Source organism: Phyllostomus discolor, chromosome 7 (genome assembly GCF_004126475.2).
Source record: "Phyllostomus discolor isolate MPI-MPIP mPhyDis1 chromosome 7, mPhyDis1.pri.v3, whole genome shotgun sequence".
NCBI classification, from domain to species: Eukaryota; Metazoa; Chordata; class Mammalia; order Chiroptera; family Phyllostomidae; genus Phyllostomus; species Phyllostomus discolor.
The window spans coordinates 40,536,251-40,556,305 of NC_040909.2; the positions used below are offsets into that span (position 1 = coordinate 40,536,251).

Sequence of the window (20,055 nt, forward strand, 5' to 3'; positions counted from 1 at the left end):
ATCACTGCTGGTGTCCTGGCATGCTTGGAGCTCAAACCCTGAGCTGTGGGGATGAGCCAGGAGCCTCTTCTCAAGTTCTAGCTCTGGCTTCTGAGCCATCCAGAATCAGTAGACCTCTCTGCACTTGGAGCACTGGGGACAGCTGTCCTCCTTCCAAGGTAAAGCATCCACAGGGCTCTCAGTTAGCTCTCAGTAAGTCACCAGTCCTACAATTTATGGTATATGAAATCTGGAGTGGGCACTGGGAGCTGGCTTTTCTTACCATCATTCTTTTCTGGTTCTCTCTGCGCTTTTGCAGCAGAAATCCCAGTTATCAGAAGCCTGAGGGCTTCTGCACTCAGAGACCCCAGAAAGGTCTTGAATGATGCATTTGGCAATCAGAGAGAACTGACTCTTTTCCTTAGAGTAATGGGAACCAGAAGAGATGTCAGAGCTGACAGGGTTACTCCCAGGCTGAGAAGGCCCAGAGCTATCTCTTCATTCTTCCTCTCTTTGGCTGAGTCATTGGGAATCCCTAGAAGGCGATTAATAAAACCTGGTCTTAATCAAGTGCTTTCTTAGAATACTGAGATGACCCGCACATGATGCCAACCCTGAATGAGTTCACAGTCTAGCTAAGAGGAAACAATCATGTAATAGATAACTATGATTCAACTTGAGGTTCAGTGTGGTACGTGTTTGAGTGCCAGGTTTACATTGGGCCTTCTCATGTGGAAATGGCTATTTTATTCTACCTGGGCAAGATGGGAAGTCTTTCAAGAACAGTGAACATTGGAATGAGGTATTGAAGGATGAGTAGGAGTTTTCTAAGGCTTGGGTTATACTCTCAAGTCTCAAGTGCTACAATTCTGGCATGTGATGATTTGGGGGGAAGAAGAGATATGGGAGGAACAGGATAAAACATAACTCTTTAGACCCAGAAGAATCCATGTTTGAACCAGACCCTGGCTCAGAGACATTGGCTTCCCAGACTATTCCCAAAACACAAAAATCAGTATTTTTTCCCAGAGTCCCACAGAGCATGAATTCCTTTGGAAAGATCTATGTTATGTGAAAAAGGAGACTCCAAGATCAAATAAATTTCAGAATCACTGGGTTAATAAAGTAAAGCAGATTTTACTGTAGGAATTCTCAGAGTCTTTAAAGGTAAAATAATATATATACATAATAAATTTTCATAGCCAATAACTTAATAATATTAAAATATAATAATAATTTAATAGCTACCCTTTATTTAGTGTTCCTAATGTGCAAGACACATGCAGTGCATTGCCTTGTGAATCCTCATGATATTATCTCTGTGTCATCAGTGCTGCCCTTATTCCCATTTTGCCAACAAAGAGACTGAAGGAACCCAAGAAGTGACGTTTATTGCCCAAGGTCACACAGTAAATAATGAAGCTGAGATTCAAAGCCAGGATGTGTGCCACCCAAAGTCTCCCCACTTAACTGGGCATTGTAAATATGACATACAGCATTTCCAAATGCTATGTATTTATTCAGCCATGGAACTTTCTTTCACCTAGGAATCCATACAGCGACTTTGGGAAACCCTGTTCTCGTTTGTTCCTCATGGATTAACCAAAAGCAACAAAGGCCTCTGCTTTCTTTCTTCCTCCCCCTGCTCAGCTGGGCCCGGAGGCCCTGAGTTCCTCCAAAGGCCTTTCTGTGTTCACTCCAGGGGTGGGTGTGAGAATTAGGAGGGATGCCCAGGAGAGGCCAAGATTCCAGCCGTCAGCCCCTAACCTACCCAGATCTAAACAGATGATCTCATTGGCCGCATATAACCCACAGAGGGTTCCAAATTTTATTTTTAGCCAAGCTCTAAGTTGGGGCTTCAAACTTAGCTGCTGCTTGAGTCTTCAGCAGACTAGACAGGTTATGAACTCAGAGTCCTGAAACTACTGCCCAAGCAGCAGGAAGAAATGTGGGTCCTCTGAAGGCGTATGCAGTGTGATGGAAACAGGGCCACTAGTCAGAGCCAGGCTTCATCAGCCTCTGCACTGATGTCTCCAGACCCTCCTGCCACTTCCTAACAGCTGGAAGAGTGACCTTTCAACAAGCAACATTCAACTTGCTGCTCCCTTCCTTAGAACTCTTCAGTGGCTCCTGCGTGCCCCTGGCAGAAGTCCCAATCACTTGGCCTGATGTTCATGATTCCTGGAAGTGAGCCAGACTCTGCAGTCACGTTCTCTTTCTTAGGAGGACTCACTGATGAGAAATGGGGGCTGTTTAGCGAGTGACACAGACAAGCTCTGGGTGCTCTGATCTCAAAGATAAACTGTCTCAAATAAAAAGTCAGTAGTAGCACCTGTTAAATCTCTTGCCCAATTATCTTTTATTTGGAGACTACTTATGACTATCTATAATGAGGAACAGAGAAAAGTTTTCTCCTTATCCCATAAGTAAAAGTTGCATTTAGATATTCCACATGATCCTGCTTCAGATGAGGCAAGAAGCCCCAAGGAAGTGATAAAAGGAGCTTAGACAAGTCCTATTTCAGAGCCGTCCTGGAGCTGGGGCAATCCCCACCCAGTCCTCCTCTAAGATTAATGGCACTTGCCTATGTAGGGGTCCTGGGCTGCTTGAGTAGCAAAAAGCCCACCTTTGGCAGGAGGCTGGAAGCAGAGGGGGTGATGTCTGAACACCTTTTGGCACTGTGTACATCTCAATCTGTATTGTGCATACATGTGACCTTGATGAAACAGATTCTGATTTTGTGGGTCTGGGGTGGGGAGCCTGAGATCCAGCATTTCCAACAAACTCCTATGTGATGTCTGTGCTGCTGGTCCTAGAACTACCCCATGAAGAGCAAGTTTCCAGACAATAATTGGGCAGTTAAAATCCTTCCATGCCTGTTAGTCTCCTGCTAACCCTAAAACTCACTCATTGTGATGAAAAGATTCCAGATTAGACCAAGACGGGGAGGCTGCTTATATTAGTGTGTCCATCTCCCTCCACCCCCTGCCCTTAAGTTTTACTTTATGCTCTGGCAAAACCTAACTCCTTATAGTTTCCTGTATACACCATGCTATTTTGGCTGCTACTTTGCTCTGCTCAGGCTGTAACATTTTGTCTGGAAAGACCGTCTCACCTTATTTTGCTGAATTAAGTCCTATTCATCTCTCAGAACTCTGCTGGCACACTCTCAGGCTGAGATAATTGTCTTCTTCCTAACCCCAAACCTAACCCCAGCTTTTGAGCACACCTGACCCTGTGAACATCTAGACCATGACACGCATCTTATTACATTGAGACTTCCTAAGTCTAGGTCTGCCTTCCCTACCAGGCTGTAAGTGCAAATGCATGGATCATGCATTGTCTTCTTCTGTCTCCCCAGTGCCTAGCACACAGCCTAGCACATAGTATTTGCATAGTAAATGTTTGGGAAACTGATCCAAAGCCAGCAACACCTTCTCTAAAGAAAGAGTTTAGCAGATTCTTTCCATCTCTTCTTTGTTCCTGAATTTTAAGAAAGGCGGGAAGTGATAACAGTAATGCAGTTTGCAGGTGCTTTACCTGGGTCAACTCATTGAATGCTGTGAGGCCACTCTGCCCTGAGCAGATAAGAAAACTGAGACTCACAGGGGCCACTAACCAGTCACACAAGGTATAAGTGGCTGAGCAAGAATGTACTCTAATATAGCTCTGTATGACTCCAAGCCCAGGGGTCCTTCTCCTGAGTTCCTCCCCAAAGCTACAAAGCTTGGAAGTCTACATTCTAAGTAGGGGAGCGGGAGGCCTAGCAATGTTGACATACTTGGGGGGAAAGGAGGCAGTAAGAGTTGTAGGATGGAGTCCCAGGGGATGGGGTATGCAGAAGGGGGAAGGGACCCTTTTCTAGGAACAAGGTGTCCAAGGGATCTAATTATTGAAGAATACCTGGATAGGGGACCAGGTGCCCAAATGGAGCTGTTCATGCCTGCAAGAGGGTGAGCAACTCATTTTGACATTGATTCAGAGAAACTGCCAGAAGGGTCATCGGCTTTGACTAGTCAGGGATGGGAGGTTGTTTCAGGGGGAAAGACAAGGTATTGCTTCTTGAAGAGTGTAGAAAGAATGGCAGATGGACAAGGGATTCCAGAATGAGTCACATCCTGGCTCTAGCCTCCCCAGGCTTCAAGGGTCTGGGAGGTAACTGTCAATGGCCCCACACTGCCAGCAGGAACAAAGCCTCCAGCTGAGCCCAGCTAGCCTGTCTCCTCCACCATCACCTCGCTTCCCGCCCCACTCTGTTCCTCTGAGCCATCACTGCTATGAGCTGGCTGAGGTGGGCCACAGGGTGAGCAAGGAAATGATATCCCCTCCCCCATTCCTCCTCTGGGCCTTTCCTAGTTCCCCATCTCTTGGTTGCCATGACAGCACCTGGCAATGAGGCATCTACTTCAAAATGCTGGCAGAGGTGCCAGGCAGGAGCCACACAGACTCAGGCCTGGGGGTGAGGAAAGGGAGCTCTCCCATCTGCATGCCTGTTCTGTGTGGATCCTACCCGATACTTCACATCCATTGTCTCCCCTACTCCTCACCCTACAGGTGAGGAACCCACTTTATAGATCAGGAGACTGAGGCACAGAGAGGGGAAGGGACATGCCCAAGGTCACACAGCCAGTCAGTGGCAGAGCCAGCATTCAAACTTGTTTTCTGCAAACTTGTTTTCTGAGACTAGGCCTTTAATCACTATCCCACTTTGCCACTTGGCCAGGGTTTAGTTGCTCAGGCCTAAGCTCTGCCACTTGCCATGGGCCTTTGGGTGAATCCCTTCACTTCTGAGTCTGTAGAATGGGATTGGTGTATCCCTTCACTCTGAGGGCCGTGAGGATTGCAATAAGCCTGGAAAAGTCCCAGGCTCCTGGTTGGAGCTCAGTAAAGGCATCTGTTCTTCTATTTCCCACTGGAAAGACCCCAATCCCAGGGTCCCTGGATGCAGAGCCAGTGCTGCCCAAATCCCCTGGGAGAAGTCTGACTCAATGTCATTTCTTGCATGCTGCCTCCCACCCCCAGTGTTCCTAATAATAGCTCTCATTTGATGGGCATCTGCTTTGTGCCAAGAGTCCTGCTATGTCCCTGCGTGCTCACAATGACATTGGGAGGAGATATGGTTATTATTCTCTTGTTACAGATCAGGAAACCCACCAGTAGTACCCAGCATGGCACCTCAGGAGCAGAGAGCAGGCAGAGCTTGTATCTACCTGGGTAACTGGGAGACAGTGTGTTAGAGAGACCTCCATGATGCTCAGCTCTACCTTCAAAATAGCTCTGAAAACTGATCACTTTTCATCACCTCCATGTCATGCCTGGTCACCCTCACTCTCTGCTTGAATGGCAGCATTAGCCCTTCATGGCGTTGATCTGCCACTACTCTCCCCTTCCTTTGGTGTATTGTACACCCAGCAGCCAGGCCATGCTTTCATTCACACGTTTGATTGTGTCATTGGAACCTCGAAACCCTCAATGGCTCCTGAACGAAAGCTGGGTCCTCACAATGGTCAACAATGGCCTACATTTCCAGCCCCATGACCCCTATGACCTCATATCCTAAACTCTGCTCCAGCCACTCAGGCCTCATCTCTCTTCCTAGAATATTCCAAACCACCTCCAGCCCAGGGTCTTAACTGTTCCCTCTGCTCAGAATACTTTTCCTCAGATACAAGCACGTTTCATTCCTCATTGATTCCAACGCTGCCCCATGTCAGCTCCAAGCCTGGGGTGTCCACATCCCTGTAACTCAGTCGAGCTTTTCACTTCAATTTGCAGAGCCAAATGCTCACCTGAGTTTTCTTCCCTCCTTGCCTTTGTGTTTTTCCTGCTTCTAACAGAGAGAAAACAACACAATCTCTGGGTATCAGTGAGCACTCAACATCAAAAACTCAATGCTTACTTTTGTGATTTATACCTACTATCTAGCTTGGAACTCAGGAAAAAGGGTACGGCATCTAGCAGCTAAATACATCTACTTTTTATATTTAAAGAAGAAAGGAATGAATAGACAAATGCAATCTAAGGTACCAAGGGAAGAACTGAAAGGCTTACCTGATGCTGAGCAATTTCCAAATGTTTCAGGCAATTAGCATCATATCTTCTGGGGCTTCATAGCCCAGAGGGAAAGGATTAGAGTAGCTCAGTTCAAACTCCAACTTGGCTAAATTAGTTGTGTGACCTTGGGCTAGTCACTTAGCCTCTCTGAGCCCCCCTTAACACTGTGGCTCACATCTGAGAACATCACATTCTGCTTAGTTGTTACTTTACTTGTCCAGCATCTACTGGACAAGTAAATATGGGGGAACCTCCATACTGTATTTCATAATGGTTGTGCTAATTTACACTCCCATAAACAGTGTATGAGTGTTCCACATCTTTGCCATGGTTTGTTATCCCGTATCTTTTTGATGATTGCCATTCTAACAGGTGGTATCTCATTGTAATTTTAATTTGCATTTCACTAATGATTAGTAATGTATCTTTTGGCCTTTCATATGTCTTCTTTGGAGAAATATCTATTCAGGTACTCTATTTTTTTAATCAGGTTTTTTTGATGTTGAGTTGTATGAATTTATATTCTGGTTATTAACCCCTTATTAGATATACTAGTATAATTTGCAAATACCTTCTCCCATTTGGTAAGTTGCTTTTTTTATCTCGTTGATGGTTTCCTTCACAGTGCAGAAGCTTTTAATTTCATATAGTCCCATTTGTTTATTTTTGCTTTTGTTGTCTTTGTTCCAGGAGATATATCCTAAAGATATTGATAAGAGTGATGTCAAAGACTTTATTGCCTGTGTTTTCTCCTAGGAGTTTTATGGTTTCAGATCTTATATTTAAGTGTTTAATCTATTTTGAGTTTATTTTTGTATATGGTATAAGAAAGCAGCTCAATTTTGTTTCTTTTTTTTTTTTTTTGCATCTGTCCAGTTTTCCCAACACCATTTATTGAAGAGACTATCTTTACCCAATTGTATGTTCTTGTCTCCCTTGTCATAGATTATTTGACCACTTAGGTGTGGACTTATTTTTGGGCTCTTTATTCTGTTCCATTGATCTACATGTCTGGTTTTTTTTTTGTACCATACTGTTTTGATTACTATACCTTTGTAGTATAGTTTGAAATTAAGGGGCATGATAGCTCCTTTGTTCTTCTTCCTCAAAATTGCCCTGGCTATTCAAAGTCTTTTGTGGTTCCATACAAATTTTAGGGTTAGTTGTTCTAGTTCTGAGAAGAATGCCATTGATATTTTAATAGGGATTTCATTGACTCTGCAGACTGGCCTGGCTATTAAGCACATTTTAACAATATTAATCTTTCCAATCTATGAGCAAGGTATATCCATCCTTTTAGTTGTGTCCTTTTCAATTCCTTTCTTTAATGTCTTCTAGTTTTCAGAATACAGGTCTTTCACCTCCTTGGTTAAATTTAATCCAAGGTATTTTATTCTTTTTGAAGCAATTGTAAATGAAATTGTTTTCTTGATTTCTTCTTCTGATAGTTTATTAGTATATAGCAATGCAACAGATTTCTGTATATTAATTTTATATCCTGCAACTTTACTGAATTAATTAATTAGTTCTGATAGTTTTTTGGTGAAGCCTTTAGGGTTTTCTATATACAATATCATGTCATCTGCCACACTCTGTGACTTTTCACAAAACAATACCTGACCAGGCCATTTGCTCTTCCTGGAGCATGTGCCTTCTTACCTCTGTGCCTTTGCCCATGCTGTTCCCCCCTCGGAATCCTTCCTCCACACCTCTACCCATTGAAATCTTATGTTTCAAAACCCTGCTCACATTCATCCATCTATTCATTCATTCAACAAGTATTTCATGAGGGTTTACTATGTGCCCAGCACTGTGATGGGCACCAGGAATAAATGGGGAAGCCACAGCCCATCTCCTCAAGCTGCTTACAGCCATGGGGAGACAGATGATTAGAATAAGGAGTAATACATGTGTGGTGGATGTAAATACAGAGGGTGCTGTTAGTCCAGAGAAAGGTCCTGACCCAGCTTTGGTTGGGTATGTTCAGAGAAATCTTCCTGGAAGAAGAGACTTCTAATCTGAGTCCTGAAGAATGAGGTGAAAAGGGAGAATGGTGCATATAAATGTATGTGAACATAATTATATATAATATGATATGGCCATAATAATAGATGACATTGCCCTGGCTAGTTTAGCTCAGTGGAGTGAGTATGGGCCTGCAAACCAAAGGGTCACCAGTTCAATTCCCAGTCAGGGTACATGTCTGGGTTGCAGGCCAGGTCCTCAGTAGGGGGCACATGACAGGCAACCACACACTGATGTTTCTCTCCCTCTCTTTCTCCTTTCCTTCTTCTCTCTCTAAAAATAAATAAATAAAATCTTTTTTAAAAAATAGCTGACATTTATTGAGTACTTCTAGGAGCTAAGCACTGGGCTAACTACTTCAGATGTATTAATGCCTTTTTAGTCCTTGAAACCCTATGGGAGTGAGTACTGTTATCAATCCTGTTGTTCAGATGTCCTTATCCAAATTAGAAGTTAAGAATTTGCTCCTGGTCACACAACTACTAAGTGGCAGAACTGGAGTTCAAATTCAGGGTGAGTCCAGAGCCCATGCTTTTGACTACTACACTTGGCCACTTTTTGCTGTCCATGTCTGCTACTGCTTCTTTTCACTTTTCAATACATTTATCATGGACATCGTTCCAGGTGGTGTTACTCAGGTTTCCTTCTATTTAATGGCTGCAGAGGATGTCACTGGATTTTCAGGAGGGAAGTGACATGATCAGATTCATCCCTGGGAAAAAGCCCTCTGGGGATGGCAGGTGGCTGCCTGGGGGCTGGAAGCTATGTTAGGGATTCTAGGAAGGTGGGCAAGGCCTAAACTCAAGCTGGGATAGGAAGGATGCAGAGAGAGGACTGGGCACCAGGAACATGGCAGGACAGTGGGGTGTAGCAACTGCTGCCTCTAAGGGAAGAAGGAAATGAGGGAGGGGTGTCTCCAGACCCCCTTTCTTACAAGTCTTATAGACCTAAAGCATCTTTTCCCTTTAGTCCCCCCTACCTTAGCCCTGCATGTTTAAATTCTAAGGATGCTCCAGCTAGCACTTCTAATTAAGAGAGAGTGATCATCAGTTTCAGTTCCCCTGAGATGTGCAGATGTGGTGCCTGTGGAACTCTTGCCCTGACTGGTGTGGCTCAATGGGTTGGGTGTCATCCCACAGACCAAAAGGTCACTGGTTCAATTTGCAGTCAGGGCACATGGCTTGGCTGTGGGCCAGGTCCCTGATTGGAAGTGTGCAAGAGGGTACTGATTCAATGTTTCTCTCACACATTGATGTTTCTCTCTCTTTCTCCCTCCCTTCCCCTCTTTCTAAAAATAAATAAAGTCTTTTGGAAAAAAAGAGTGATCATCAGTTTCAATTCCCCTAAAATGTGCAGATGTGATGCCTGCGGAATTCTTAATTCTTTGAATAATTGTTGCCCAGGAAGGCCACCTCTATTCTACCCAAAGAGCAAAACAAACAAACAAACAAACAAACAAAAACCCTCAGTTACCCAACAGCACTGCTTTAACAGTTCTCCAGTAATGCCCCATCCAACCTCACTACACTCAACCACCTGTCAATCCTAATGTGTCTACTCCGAAACCATCTCAATCTGTCCATTTCTCTCCATTGCCACCACCTCATGGTCCAAGCGACTATCCTCTCTCCTCTGGACAACTATAATAGCTTCCTTCAGGATATCCCCAGTTTCAGTCTAGCATAAATTGGTCAATACCTCTAGCCTCAGTTTTCTTATCTATATAATGGGCATACTAATACTTATTTCACAGGGATGCAGAAAAGACCAGGCAACATAATGAATGGAAAGCCCTGGCCAGGGGTGCTCTCTTAATAGGTGACAGTTCCTTTACTCTGTCAGATGGATGGGAGGGATCAGGAAGGTGAGAGACTCTTTTTCATACTCTACTGGTATAAATAATAATCAGGCATTAGTGGCCTCTGGATATCCTTGCCTCCCTTGAGCTCACTCCCCACAGGGCTTCTTACTCTGTTTTCTTCCTCATGTTTCTTTTCAAGTAATGGGAGTTTTACTACCTCCACACCCCTGCCTCTCTCTCCCTCCTTATTCACTCCTCCCCTGGGTCTGTGAATGGTGCAACATATTTATGAGTGAGTTTGAGAGATGAAATAGATAAGTAAACTCAGGCTCTTCTCTGCCCCTCATAAGAGCCATGCTGCTTGCAGAGAGCGTACATCTGGGTCTGTTCCCTAGCTACTGGGAAGGAGAAGGGCCCCTCAGCAGGGCCCCAACACTGCCTGCACCGCACCAGGCAGGAACACCCGACAATTCTGGCTTTCAGCATTAGCCAGCTGCATGCCCCAATGTCAGTACAGTTACCATGACATTTGTTCTCCAGCTGCCCTGCTTTTTGTCTTAATTCTCAGTTGGTCCAGAACTCAGACCAGGCAAAGGAGTTGTATCCCATCCCATCACCCAACAGGACTGAGCAGTGGGAGAAAACACTGTCTTGTATTCCTGATCCATTCATGGAGCTTCTCAGGGTCTGGATGCTGTAAGAATCAATCACTAAATGACTGGCAAATATTCGTTGAGCTCCTGATACAATTGTGAGAAGAGCTCATCTTTGCTCAGTGTTTCTTACTACTTTCAAGGTGCCTAATAGCAGCTCCCAGTGTGTGAATGCTACAATGTGCCTGGGACATTCACCATTTTGGTGGCCTTCACCACCATTTGCACGATCTGGTCACACTCTTTAAGGATCTCACTGTAATCTTACTCACTTCATTCAATAAATTTTTGTTGCAAACTCACTAGGTGCCAGGTGCTAACTAATGAAGGCACTGGAGCAGCAAACCAGACAGATGATGTCCCTATACTCCTGGAGCTGGCAGTCTGGGGTGGGGGCTCTCTAAGGAAAATCAATGGGGACTGACTGTATTGGTATGTCGGTAAAAATGGGGTGGCCAGAGGAGGAAGGGTCATCTGTGTTCTCAGCCATGAGAAGATGTTAATCATTGCAAGATCTGTGGGAAGAGGCTCTCAGTAATGCCATGAGATGAGTATCATCGTCATTATTCTTCTTCCCCGTTTACAGATGAGGACACTGAGGTCAGGGAGGTTAAAAAGCTTCCTCTAAGGTCAGAATGGTAACCACTGATGACATCAAATATGAGTCCAGGTCCAGGCTCTGAAAGCCCAACTAATGCTACCAAACCCACTTGCTTCTTGGTTCTAGCACTTTTAAAAAAGAACCTTACCTTGGAGAGCTCCAGGAAAGTGGTATGTAGCTGCCCTGAAGGAGCTTCCAGTCTAATTTGAGAGAAAATATCTTCACACAGAAAACTAACTACACAAGGCAGGTCAAAAACTGATATGCAGAATTGATGCAATTTCAAATTCTGAAAAGCCAGTAGAGTTTGTTTTAGAACATGACAAAATGACTTTGTTTATTAATTGGTTTACGTCAGAAATTTTCAACCTTTTTCATCTCATGGCACACATAAACTAATTACTAAAGTTTTGTGACCCACCAAAAAATATTTTTCCAATCTGACAAAAAATAGGTATAATTTTGATTTATTCACACCAGACAGCTATTGTTACGTTGGCCGTTGTCATTTTTTTATTAGACAATGTAAGGGAAAAGAGGTCAGTGCCACTGACTAAATAGTCAGGTATTGTATGTTTTAAAGATTCTCATGGCACTGGTGTGCCATGGCACACTGGTTAAAAATAGGTGGTTTACTTAATAAACAGTTTCAAGTTTCCAGGCTCTGCTGGTAAGATCTTCTCAAATATTAATTCTTTGGAACTTCATGACTCATTTAACACTCATAACAAGCCTTTCTGTTGCAGTCACTAATCCCATTTTACAGTCAAAGCAATCAAAGCAACTATAGGTTGGATGACTTCCCTGTGACATACTCTGTAAAGTGTGGGAACTAGATTGGGATCTATGTCATCTGGGCCTGGAACCTTTGCCCATAACTGTACACTGAATATGTGGGTATCCTTTATGTAATTGAATTTACACCTACAATTACATTTTGTCTCTTTCTGCTGTGCACAAACTTGTTTTCAGGAGGTTGTGGTGGTCTGATTTAAATGCAGAATTAAGGGTTTCCCTTGAATTTGTTCTGGGGAGCCCTTGGAAGGTGCTTTGAAAAGGTAGATCCACATTTTCCAAGAGACTGAAACTGTGATCTATCAGAGGCCCATGATGGGCCCATCAGGCTGGCCCTGCCATACAGACAGTTAGAGGTGGTAGACAGAGGAAAGAAAAGTGAGGCTTTCATTATGGGTCCAGGATCAACAGTCACATCAAGAGCCACTCCAGACCACACCCAGGCTGGAGATGGGACTATGCTTCACATGGGCTCAGGCAGAGGAACAGCAAGTAGATTTATTAAGTGATGATTCTTTCTAGGGACAGAGAAAAGCCAGCTAGTAAATAAATGAAGCTCTCCTGACAGAATAAACCAAGTGAAAATTGTCTAGAAATTCTGAGAGAAGAAGAGGAAAGCAGAAGCCTTTGCTAGCTATGAAAACATACTCTATGCAGGCAATCATCAAAACAGCATGGCACAGATCCCCACTCCTTCCCCTCCATGTGTGCTGTGCCTCATTGGCCTTTGCCCTCTGTTTCCTGCCATTACCCTGTCTAATGGTCATCTACTAGAACCAGCAGAAAGTTCAACACCAGAAGAGATGGCCTGAAAAGAAACCTGCTACTAATGACAGGGTTTCCAGGTCACATACCTTGAGGCCTACAAATGGTGCCCCCTGGAGCTGTGAAATGCCACAGATCTGCCTCAGATGATACCGAGTAAGTTAGTGTCTGATACAGATGGCATAGATGAGAAAAGGAAGAATGAGTCAGTAAACAGAATGGGGACAACTGGTGAACTATATGAACAAAAAAATTAACTTAGACCTTTCTCTTATACCCAAACCCAAACAGGTTAGAGAGTTATAACTTAGCGTGAAATATGTAACCATTAAAACAATGACAATTAGAAACCTTGTTTTGCTAATCTAAATAATGGGGGTAAGAATAACCACCTCATAGCATTGTTATGGGGATTAAGAGAGATAATACAAATCAGCACAGTGCCTGGTACTTTTAAGTAAAAGTGGATTGAGGGAAGGTTTGGCTGAGAATCTTCCCCAAATCTAGCAACTCTGGGTGGATAAGGGGAATCAGCAGGAAAAGTGTAGCCCCAGGTTATAATCTGGGGATTCAGAGAAACTAATAAAATGGAGAGGGAAAGTCTCTCCTACCAACTGGAAGAAGAATGGTCCACGGAGTCAGGTCCCTCCATGTAGGCACCAGGGAATAATAATTCACAGCAAGAATACTGTCTGCGGCTGCAGCAATTTTAGAAGCAGAAGAAGACTCAAATGGAACACACAGGCATCAGACTTTCACCCTGGGATGAGCTTCCTTCATTTGTGATCCTTATTTGGAAGAACCCTACCCAGTGCCCAAGGATCAGCTCCCCCTGCAGCACTCAGGACAGCCAGGGTCACAGTCCCTGTCCACTCCTGCCTGAGGCAGTAGAGCTTCCCATTGTTGGAAAGTTCCTCCTTAGAGTGAGCTAAACGGGCAGCCCTTCCCACTCCCCCTACTTTCGCTTCCACTCACTGGGGATCGCACTGGTGAGTTTCACTATGTACTTAGCAAGAACAACACCAAGATTGCACAATTTTTTCCAGAGAACCAAAGAAATAGAAATACTGCCCACTTTGTTTCCTGAGGCCAGCATAACCTGGGTACCAAAAACTGGTAAGTAAGCACCAGAAAGGAAAATTGGCAGTGGATCTCACTTATGAACTCATGATGTTAAAATTCTAAACAAAAAGGTCAGCAACCCTGACTGGTGTGGCTCAGCGGGTGGGGTGTCTTCCGAGACCAAAATGTCGCTGGTTCAATTCCCAGTCAGGGCACATGCCTGGGTTGTTCATTCTTGTACTAAGGTCTTATAGCCAGGACAGTAGGGAAGAGAAAACAAATAAAGGAGAAGAGAAAGAAACAAAAAGATTGGAAAGAAAAACACAAAACTCCTATTTTCACCTCCTATAATAATATACATAGTGTTTCCAAGAGAATCTATTAATACATTTTTTTAATTAGTAAGAGAGATTAGCAAGATTTCTGGATACAAAATCAATGTGCAAAATGAAGACATATTTTTCCAAAAAGTAATCAATAGAGCAGTAAGTTTTAAAATAGATCTTATTTATAATAGGTTGCAAAACATCAAAAAACTAGCAATGTAGCTAAAAGAAGGTGTGCAAGACCACCAAGGGAAAACTAGGAAACTGTACCAGGAGAAGCTGAAGATGTCCTAAATAATAAGAGAGATACCATGCTCACTCAAGACTGAGCACTACACCACACACCCTCTGTGGAGCAACAGAGAACTCAACAACAACAGCGAGCAGAGCAGAGCAACCTGAGCTTACATTCCACCTCCTGTTACTTCTAAAATGTGTGACTCCCGGTGTTCCACCAACCCCCTGAACCTCAGTTTCTTTGCCTGTAATACAAGAATAACCATTCTGTCTAGTTGTCAGGAGTCACTGGGTATAAAAGCCCTTTGCAGAGTGCTGTATAAATGCAGGGGATTCCTATAACTAGCATTATTGCCCCTTGTTGGTCTGAGGGTGGGGGAAAAGTTTTCTCTCCCAGATTAGTCCATCTCTGTCCTTGTTTCCTCTCATCAGTTTGTCACCAAGGGCAGCATTGAGTGCTTATTCTGTGCATAACATTTCCTCATTCAGTCCTCATAACAACCTACAAGGAAGGTGCTATATTAGCCCCATTTTACACATGACAAAGCTCAGGCTCAATCAAGGAACTTGTTATCAATATATTAACTCATTTACTCAGAATTCATGAGCTCCTTCTAGGAGCTAAGAGCTGTGAATACTCTGGTGAATAAGACGGACATTGTCCCTGCTCTATTAGGGCAGTGGGTCTAGTTAAGAAGGTAGTCAAAAATCATACCACAACTAACAAGCTGGCAGAGCCAAGAATCAAATTCAGGTGTGTTGGACACCAGAGTTTATGCTTTTAAGGACTCCCCAGAGGTGCCTTCCTCAAGCTCCTCTGCTCCATCCTCTCTGATGTGATGTAAGGATTTCTAACATCCATTCTACTGGCAGCATCAAGTTTCAATGGGCCTTGCTATCCCAGCTGCTGCACAAATGGAGAGCTGTCAGCTTCGATCCTGGCCCATGTGATTCTCATGCATTATCACTGGAGAATTACAGCAAGGAAAATGAATGCAGAAAAGAGGAGAGGCATCCTGGCCTCTCTTCCCTCAGCATCAGTGGCATTGTTCCCAATGAGTGTGCTCCCGAGTCCTCTGCTACCATTAATGGCAGAAGTGAGTCACTTATAAAGAAGATACAGGAGCTTCATTATAATTATATTCCACAATTCAGAAATGTTCAGCATCACTGTGAAAGGGAAGGCAGCAGGTGACCAGGGCTCGAATGATCCTCTGCAGGTACATCTTTCAGATAAAATGTCTTGGATCAGGAGCAATTACTGCTAATACCCAGCTTGAATGCTAATGAGAATTACTTACAATTGCATGTGATTCTTTGCCATTTAAACTACCTGCATTTTCCTTTCTTTTCTCTGTTTTTCCATCCTGGGAAACAGACATTGGAAAATATGATTAATAGCCATTTTACAGATAAGGAAACTGATGCCCAAGGTCATTCAGCTTAAAGGGCCAAGGCTGGGGTTCTAACCCTAAGCTGATTTTTTTTTAAATCCACCATTCTGTCTTTAAGGAAAAAGAAAATTCAGAGCTCTGGATATATCCACTTTACCTGGAAGGTAAACAAAATATCCCAAGTCAGTAGGATAGTCTGAAAGGCAGCTGGGGTGGTGTGTTCTGCCAAAAACTTTGCCTTGGTGAAGATACATGGCATCTGTAGATAGACCTTGTGAAATGAACTTCAAACCTACCCTCTGACATCCCACAGCCACCAAGAGGCTCACATTTGTCCCTTGGGGGCCTGAGAAATAACCATTAAGAGTGAACTTGGGCTGAAAGATAGTAAGAGCTTTTTTGCTGCCCACACAAGCCAGAAAACTATCCCAAATCCATATTGCCCAGAACCAAGCCAGAGAATGAAGTCCAAGCTACAGCATAAAGGAGGGGTGTTGGCCATAATAATAACTGTGGCAATGCCCAGCATTTGCTGAGTGCCTAGTAGAGTGCCAGAAGTTTAAATAAGTCTGCACTGAGACTTCGGGTTTAAGCTGTTTAAAGCTTGAGACTGCACTAAGCCTTCTGGGACACACATTTGTATCTAGATCTATTCCCACTTTACAGGTGAGAAAGCAATGCTAACAGAGGTGGGGCAGCTTGGAGGTGGCAGAGCCAGGATTAAAGCTAGCCTGTTTGACCTTCATAGTAACAATAATGAGAACTAACATTTAAATAGCACTTCTTTGTATTACAAGGCACCATTTAGGTGCTTTATTCACGTGTACGCAATTCTCTCACCAAACCAGTGAGGAAGGTGCTATGAACGCTCCTATTCTACTCTTGGAGAACTGAAGAATAGAGAAGTACAGCAACCTGCCCAGTGCAGCAGAGCTCCTCAGTGACAGCACTGGGATTTGAGCCTGCTCCAGAATCCACAATTTGATCTCTTTGCAATGCCTCCTCTTTGTTACAGAAAGCCACACCATTTTCCATCAGGCACTCCTTGATTGTAAAAAGGAAAGCACAAACACACAATTCTGAGAGAGTTCAAGGAGAGGAAGTTCTTCCTACCTCGGACATTAAGTTGAGGGCCAAGAAGAACCATTCCTGGATCAGGACTGCCCAAATTCCTCCAGGCAGTCTCCACCCAGCTCTGAAATCTTGGACAGGCAGTGCTGGGCCACTCCCACCTTGGAAGGATTCTCTTTCACACTTGAAAATGACATAGGCTTCCCTACGGACTCTTCCTCCACCAAGAAAATATGTCCTGAGACAGCCAGCTGTGACAGGCTGCCTTGAGATGTGTATGAAGGTCTAGCAAGCCCTGAAGATATTAGGGTATTTACGTGGAGTTGTTAGGGATTCCTGTGAGTGATCACCCACTCAGCAGTAGGCCTCCTGCAGGACACCTATCAGAGAGAAAGGAGAGCCCATGTAGGGGCATCAGGGATCCTGTTGCCTGGCATCTCTCTAATCTCCACCTTTGCTTCGGACAGCCACAAGCAGGAGGGACTAAGGTCCCATCTACAGCCTGAGTGTCACTAATAATCTAAAAGGAGTAAAGTGAGACCTGTGTTCAAATCCTGACTCTGCCATGGTCCAGCTGGGTAACCTCATGCAAGTGTTTAACTTCTCTGAGCCTCCTAGACTACCATAGACTAATAAGGATAATAATAATAGTGCCTACCTTGCAAGGCTCCTGTGAGATCTAAATAGGATTTAATGAATCTCTGATCATTCCACCAATCTCCCACTCCCAGTCTCTGCTGGTTCCTGGTTGCCTCCAAGATGAAAGCCAAGATTGGGGCATTCAAGCCTCTCCCTATGAGACCCTCACCTCCTCCCTCCTTCATGCTCTGGAGATGTACTTCATCTGTGCTCCAGTCACAGGGGCTTATCCCCAACCACGGACTGAGTTCCCCAAGCACATCCCCGCCAGGGGACATTGCTCCCACAGGACTCCCTGCGCTGTCTCATTTTGTCCGGCTGCAGGTCTGAGGTGGGAGCCCCCTGCTGGTAGACAGCAGCCCTGCCTGGAGCATGTCTGCACTATCAGCTACCTGGGGACACCTCAAAGTCTCAGGGATTCGGGTGGGCTCTTCTTCTTGAGGCGGGGTGGTGGGACAAAGAGGCTAATCACCTAGAGAGGGAAAGTGGCTTCTGTGAAGAACTGCACTCCAGCTCCTACTCCTGACTTTCTTGGCTCCTTCCAGAAAAATGTAGAGAGCAACTCTCTGCCCTGTCTCCTCAGGTCCGGCTCCAGAATTCAGTGCCCTCCCACCCTTGCGCTGAAGGACGAGCAGCCCCATGCGCTCCTACCTCCCAGGCAGTAGCGATGGCCTCCTATTCTATCAAAGGGCCCTCCGTGCGGTATGCCCACTGCGCCTGGGCATGCAGCCGGGCTGCAGGAGACCATGGGCGGTGTTTTTGACATTCTCACAACTGACTTCTGGTGACGCCGAACCTGGGGCTCGCCTGCATGTGAAGTAGTCTGGGCAGGCGACTCGGGCTCAAAACCCTTGCTCTCTCCTTTACTCACTAGTGCTCCTGGGCACAACTTTCCCTCTCTCAACCTCAGTTTACTCCTCTGTAAAATGGGTATGATAATACCCGGTCACAAGCAAAAGGGACATAAGGTCCCATCAAATGACAGGAGGATCCAAAAGAGATCATGGATGCCCAGCGCCCATGGGCTGGGACTATGGTTGGCATGAAACTCCGGGCAGAGTCCAGGGCAGCTCAGGGAGAGCTGGAGACTCGCCTTGTCCGCATCAGAGCCTGCAGGCAGCCGCGCGGGGCGCGCACCCTGGCCAATTCAGGGGAAGCCACAGGTGCCTCCGCATGGGGCACTGGGGCCAACACTGAGTATCCAGGAGAGTGCCATGGAGCGAGCGGAGCTATGGGACCCTACCCAAACCTCTCATGTCCCGAGGTCCTCCAGGCGCGCCCACCCCTAGCCAGCAAGCTCCGGGGGTCTCTACCAGGCTCCGTCCGGATGCCAAGACCCAAGCCTCGCCAGCACACAGCCTGGCCCTGCCTCGGCGGCCCCGCTACAACCCCTGCCCGCGCCCTGCTGGTGCCGCGCTCCGACTCACCGTTGCCGGCTCCGGGGAAAGTTTGGTGTTGCTGTGGCCGCGGCAGCCTGAAAGCTTGGTGCTCTTAGGCGGTGGCGGGCACTGCGGCTGGGGCGTGAGGGAGCCGACTGGAGAGGCGGGGAGCCGGGGGAGGAGCCGCGCGGGAGGGGTCCAGCCTCCCAGGGAAGGAGGAAGGGAACTAGGCGGAGACCCGATCCCCGCCGGCCTGCAATGCCTCCGCCTCCTGCTCCGCGCTCCCAGGGCCGCCCCACGCCTGCAGGGGGCGCCAGGGGGGCGCCTCGGAATCGGACACCTTATTCCACTGCCCACCCCAGGGTCAGAGCTCCTTCCGCTGAGCACCCCAGCCTGGGCCTCTGCGCAGTGGGGCGGCTTCTTGGGTTTGCAGAGAGGTGACTGAAGGGTTAGAATCTTGGCAAGAACTGAGGGCAGGCAGGCAGGCAGGCAGACGGAAACAGGTAGGTCAAGATAAGGAAGCCGAGATAGAAACTCAGAGATGAGATGATGTTGGGCGAAGTCAACCACAGACCAACTGGTAGACAAACACATACAGTGGTACTCCATCTCCCCTTACCCCTATCAGAAAGGCTAAAACAGAAAAAGGCACACAGCCAAAGTCAGGCAGACAGAGAAAGAACAAGACTGGCAGATAAGGACCTACCTAGAGGTTTCACGGGGAACTTGATACTCCTCACCCCTAACCCCAAGGTATAGCAAGCCACACCCCTCATCTGTTTCTCCCTAGCCTCTCTAGGGGAACTCAAGTTTTAAAACATGACAAGTTTCATTTAGCATCCTGTGCCAGACTCAGCAGAATGTGGGGCGGTGGGGGTTGCACAGGTGAGGGTGGGATGTAGTTCTTTTTTAAAAAATGTACTTTATTGATTATGCTATTACAGTTGTCCCGTTTCCCCCCTTTAGTTCACTCCACGCTGTGCACCGCCCCCACCCCCGCACCTGCACTCCTCACCTTTAGTTCATGTCCGTGGGTCATACATATATAAGTTCTTTGCTTCTACATTTCCCATACTATTCTTAACCTCCCCCTGTCTATCTTCCACCTACCATCTATGCTACTTATTCTCTGTACCTTTTTCCCCCTCTCCCCACCCACTTCCCTGCTGATAACCCTCTTTGTGATCTCCATTTTTGTGGTTCTGTTCCTGTTCTAGTTGTTTGCTTAGTTTGTTTCTGTTTTTGTTTTAGGTTCTGTTGTTAATAACTGTGAG

The 20,055-nt window shown here is 45.6% G+C and overlaps 1 protein-coding gene across 1 annotated transcript in view; it reads right to left on the reverse strand.

The window, feature by feature from the left end:
* Positions 1–19,013, reverse strand: part of HRH1 (histamine receptor H1) — a 93,004-nt gene extending 73,991 nt beyond the window's left edge. The window contains 1 exon segment of the mRNA XM_036030798.1: positions 18,830–19,013. The gene's annotated coding sequence lies outside the window, so the exon portion shown is untranslated.
* Between the last annotated feature and the right edge of the window lie 1,042 nt (positions 19,014–20,055).